This window comes from Zeus faber, assembly GCF_960531495.2.
Source record: "Zeus faber genome assembly, chromosome: 4".
Lineage (NCBI taxonomy): Eukaryota > Metazoa > Chordata > Actinopteri > Zeiformes > Zeidae > Zeus > Zeus faber.
Genome location: NC_137191.1, coordinates 23,027,308 through 23,033,487, shown reverse-complemented (window position 1 = coordinate 23,033,487; position 6,180 = coordinate 23,027,308).

The window sequence follows — 6,180 nt, the reverse complement described above, 5'->3', positions numbered from 1 at the left end:
TCAAGATAAAAACACACAAGTAAATACACTCAATTGAATAAAATCAAGATAAAAACACAAGTAAATACAATCAAATGAATAAAATCAAGATAAAAACAGATAAAACACACAAGTAAATACAATCAATTGAATAAAATCAAGATAAAAACAGATAAAACACACAAGTAAATACAATCAAATTAATAAAATCAGAGATTAAAAAAAAGATAAAACACACAAGTAATTACAATCAAATGAATAAAAAGAAAGATAAAAACAAAGCTAAAACACACAAGGGAGACAGACAAGTTTAAACATTAAAAAAAACATACTACCTAAAAGCCTGTCTGAACAGATAGATCTTTTGAACTGCTTTTGAAAAGAGGCCAGTGCAGAGACCTCAGATTCATTGAGAAACCGTCCCAAAGTTTAGGTGCTGCCGACTGGAAAGCACCATCTCCTGAGTCTTAAAGCATGTCGGAGGGACACTTAGAAGACCCTGGTCAGGGGACCTAAGAGATGGGCTCCTGATGTGTGGGTAACTGCAGGAGGTCCATGATGTAATGTGGCGCCTGGCCCTGTAGGGCTCTATACGTGAGCACCAAGATTTTAAAATGAACTCTTAAATTAACTGGAAGCCAGTGCAGAGAGGTTAAAATAGGTGTAATGTGTGACTATCTGTTGGATGAAAATACAAACCGAGCAGCAGCATTTTGGGCGGTTTGTAAACGGTCCAGGGAAGATTTATTAAGGCAGATAAAAAGATAATTACAGTAGTCAAGACGTGATGAGATAAAAGCAGGATTTTGCATCTCCATTTCAGATCTTAACACAAGTTTGGCTGTGTTTCTTTGTTGAAAGAAACATGATTGTGTCAGCGTCCTAATATGGGCATCAAAACTCATGGAACGGTGAAAAATCACACCAACATTACGTAGACTAGACCGAGAAGACAAGGATAAGGCATCGAGGTTTGGCTTGATCACTGAGTGAAGGTTATAAGGATCAATAATCAAGACATCAGTTGTATCTGCATTTAGCTGCAGGAAATTATTTGCCATCCAGTTCACAATTTAAATCAAACAGTCAATCAGTCAATCAAGAAAGTCTATCACATTCATCAGGTTTGAAGGAGAAATATAACTGGATGTCATCATCATGCGAATGATAGGAGATTTTGCTGAAACTACTGATAATCTATCCTAGTGGAACCATGGATATGTATATGGAGAATAAAATTGGCCCCGAAACCGAACCCTGGAGGACGCCACATGACAGCAGCAGTGTCCAAAGAGACAGAGAGTGTCCTATCTGTGAGATAGGAGGAGGACCACTCCAATGCAGTCCCAGAAATGCTCACCTGGTGTTTTAGCCTGTGGATTAATATGTGGTGGTCAACAGTACCGAATGCTGCGCTAAGGTCTAACAGAGAGCGTTTGTGTGTATATATACACAACTCACAAAAAGTTAGGGATATTTGGCTTTCGGGTGAAATTTATTTCCTCATCTCAAACAATTTATTGAAACAAAAGCCAACAACAGTGGTGGATATACCACAACAAAAAATGTCCACGTCTCAATAACTTGTCATGTGCCCTTGAGCATCAATTACAGCTTGACAACGACGTCTCATGCTGTTCACAAGTCGACTTATTGTCTGCTGAGGCCTGGCCCCCCACTCTTCTTGAAGGGCGGCCCTCACGTCATTGAGGTTCTGGGGTACAGAGTTACGAGCCTCTACACAGCGACTCAGCTGATCCCATAGGTTTTCTATGGGATTCAGGTCTGGAGAAAGTGCAGGCCACTCCATTTGAGGTGCCCCAGTCTCCAGCAGCCGTTCCCTAATGATGCGACCTCGATGAGCTGGAGCATTGTCGTCCATGAAGATGAAATGAGGCCTGTGTTGTTCATGCAGGGGCACAATGACTTGATTATTGATGTTATTCAGGTAGTATGGGCTGTACCATTCACAAAGTGTAGGGCAGGTATGTATTGACTAGACACACCTGCCCACAGTGTAACACCACCACCAAAGGCTCGTCTGGAGACAACAGTGGCTGATGCATAGCGCTCTCCTTGACATCCTCAACATCGTTGGCGGCCATGATTTCTGCTCAACGTGAATAGACTTTCATCAGAGAACAGCACTGAGGCCACTGGTCCCTCGTCCAGCGTAAATGCTCCCTGGTACTGTGCAAGACGATGATGCCTGTGCCTGGTGGTGTGGTCAGGTACCCTTGCAGGTCGTCTAGCATGCAGACCACGCTGATGGAACCAGTTTTGAATGGTCTGACGTGACACTTGGGTGCCTCTCACCTCCCTTAAATGTGCCTGGAGTTGAGTGGCATTCATCATCCGGTTCCGCAGGGCACTGTTCACAATGAAGCGCTCATCAGTGTGGGATGTGGCCAAAGGACGTCCACTTCCATACCTTTCTGTGACTCTTCCAGTCTCTCTATATCTGTTGCAACCTGCCGGTGACACTCTGTGACACTCTAAGCTCACTAGCCACTTCCCTCTGAGAACATCCTGTTTGAAGCCTCAATGGCGAGGTACTGTTGATCTGTTGTTAGGTGTCGTCTTGGTCTCATGACGTCAAAATGTGAACAGCATGATGAAGAGGACTGTTTAAATACCAATTCTAGTTGAACCAGAAATGTATTGGTCGATTCATGGATCAAACACCTGTTGTGAATTTTGCCGTTCAGCGTCTTGTTAGAGAACAGCAAGTTGTGCAAAAAGTACTGAAACATTGAACAGTTGGACATGTGCATTCAAAAGTTTAAAGAAGGTAAAATAAAGTTCACCTGTAAAGGTTATAGTGCATTTAAGGTTCATCCTGAAATTTCACCCGAAAGCCGAATATCCCTAACTTTTTGTTAGTATATATATATATATATATATATATATATATAAGGTCTATCCAGAGGGTATTGCATCGAGCGGCAAAATGCTGTGGTAGCCCTTTTGGTTCAGGGTGCCGGTCACTCTGTGCATGTCGACGACTCTGGATCCAACAAAAGTGCCTCGGAGCATCACGCTTCGTCCGCCATGTTTGATAGTTGGTGTCACACAGAGGAACCACCCTTTTGCCGACTTGAGGGCGTACAAAAACCCTGCGTGATGAACCAGAGATTTAAAATTTAGATTAATCGGTCCATAAGACCTTCTACTCCTCAGTAGTGACTGACGGTGCTTCATGCCTCAGACAAGCCTCTTTCTTATTTTGCTGTCTTAGCAGTGGTTTTCTTACTGCCACTCCACCTGTCAAACCTGCAGCTCCAAGTCTCTTCACAGTTGAAACTGAGACTTGCTTACTTGGAGCAGTGTTGAGCTGTGCTTGAAGCTGTTGTCCTGTGAGCTGCCTCTCACGCAAGCTGTTCACTCTCAGAAACTTGTCCTCTGATTCTGTTATGGCTTTGGGTCTGCCAGACATCTTCCTGTCAAGAGTTTCCTCCAGTTTCCAAGTGCCTTTTGATGGTGTAGGAAACTGTACTGACTGACACCTTGGCTTTCTTTGCAAATTCTCTCAAGGAAAGACCTACACTTTTAAGGGTTATGATGGTCTGTCTGTCTTCGCCAATCATTTTATGATGAATTGTGATCGCAATGTACTACTTCCTGCTGTGCGATATTGTCCAAATAATGCTTCAGAGGGTGTAATAACAGTCTGTTCCAACACTGCTTTTATATGGCCAGAGTGTTTGTAAGTAATCAACAAAAGTTGGGATGCCTGTAGGAATTGTTTATATCAACTTTTAAACCTTAATTTACTTCCATTGCTGCAGAAAAGCTGTAAGTTGTTAACCCATTACTTGTTCCCTGAAAAAGGCATTTTCTATAACTCTGAAATTTACATTATCTTTCAGTTTTCGGTAACCAAAACCTTTAAAACTGTATTTTATCTTTTTAACCTCTGGCAGTTTACTGCTTTCCTTCATACCATATCAGGTTATTGTTGGGATCCTAACGGCGGATGCCTCCCAGAATGGTTGATGTGTGGAGCTGATGTGAGGCAGAATAGATTCCTTTATTGGTGATACTGCCGATATAAGTGCAGGCTCAGTTCGCAAAGTCTGAGCCTGGTCTCCAGGAGCCGAGCTCAGCCAAGTCGGAGGGCCAAGTCTGAGCCCGGCCAGTGGAAGCCCCGATCCTTCTTCCCTGGATCCTTATATAGTCAATTGTACACAAGTGGTCACAAAAGGACATATGGATCACAAAGAACTATGTACGTGCAAAAAAGAGTATGAGCAACATGCACGCAATAGGAAAAGTACTGGAAACAATACATGTGCGACTGGTCACAAAGAACTGTTTTCAACCAGAGGCGCCATATTATTTTAACAAGCACCATGTTATTTCTAACAATCCCCCTTTTGACCTCATTAAACATGAGGTCAATCTAAAACAGTAATCAAAAAGTACAATACAATGACAATGCATGGCTCCAGGAGTGATTGGCAGGGAAAACCCCATTTGTCTTGGCAGGAAAACCTGCCAACATCCGTATTACTGAACGTGCGGATGGCATTCACTCACCACCTGGACCATTTACAATAAAAGAGCAAACAAAAGTACAGAGTAATTTCTTAGGAACAATGTCTCCCTGGGTGTGGTACTGGATCTCGCAGCTTTTTAGCTCTTAACCTCATGCGAGGTGTGCTGACTTTGCTGTTTAGATCTTTCTCTCTTGAACCCTGGTCAACTAGATGCAGTCATCGTGGACGAGCAAAGCAACACATTGGTTAATACAGAGTGGGTGGTCGTCTGGACCACTCGGAACGGTCCGGTCCACCTGGCCTCCGTCCACTTCCTTTTCACCGCTTTCAGCCAGACCCAGTCGGAGACTCTTACAGCCTTACCCGAGGGTTGATTTGCTTCTCCAGCGTGGTCCTGTATCTGTGAGGAGGGTGAGGCTACCAGGACAGTTAGGGTACCATAGTACGATGCGTGGTCCACGCAGGTAAGATCCAGGGAAAGTAAAGGGATATCATTTACACATACACACGAATATTACACAGACACATACACATGAACACTACACAGTCATTTACACATAACTAACTATGACAGACAGATGACAGTCCTGTACTGACTGTCTAAAGGCGAGAGCGCCAAGAGAGAGAGAGGAGAAGGGTAATGGACAAGTTGAGGAGGGGGAGAGAAAACATTTATGCCATTTTTGATTCTGCCTTTTATTTAAAAACATCTGTTCCTTTCCAGACATATTGTTGAACTCAACCTTTTTATCCACGTTACAGAAAATTTGGGGTCTCTCAATTCCCCGGGACTCGAACCCAGTTCTCCACGAGGGACTCTAACCCTCGTGTAATATATTTCCGTCAAAATATACTTGGCCGAACCACTGCTAGATTTTTACAGAAAATTAGGGGTCTCTCAATTCCCCGGGATTCGAACCCAGCTCTCCATGAGGGACTCTAACCCTCGTGTAATATATTTCCGTCAAAATATACTTGGCCGAACCACTGCTAGATTTTTACAGAAAATTAGGTTTCCTGAAACCCATTTTACCTTTTACTTATGTCACCTATACATTATATTTACATCACATCCATCTCAATCTTTTCTTACTTTTTCTCCCGGACCCATTATCTACTTCCGACTCTAAATTTGAATATGTTCAATTTGCACAGATTCGATGTAACAGGCCCGTGCTTACCTTTAGATGTGGTCGACCAGAGTCATCAGTAGGCGGAGTCCGGGGCGGCTTTCTGTCCGTCAATCTCTAGAATATCCGACACATCCCGGACGAGCCCCCAAAACTGTTGGGATCCTAACGGCGGATCCCTCCCAGGATGGTTGACGTGTGGAGCTTCTTCACAAAAGACGGAGACGGATGTGAGGCAAAATACAGTCCTTTATTGGTGATACTGCCGATATAAGTGCAGGCTCAGTTCGCGAAGTCTGAGCCTGGGCTCCAGGAGCCGAGCTCAGCCAAGTCCGAGCCAAGTCCGAGGGCCAAGTCTGAGCCCGGCCAGTGGAAGCCCCGATCCTTCTTCCCTGGATCCTTATATAGTCTATTGTACACAAGTGGTCACAAAAGGACATATGGATCACAAAGAACTATGTACGTGCAAAAGAGCATGAGCAACATGCACGCAATAGGAAAAGTACCGGGAATACGTGTGCGACTGGTCACAAAGAACTGTTTTCAACCAGAGGCGCCATATTATTTTAACA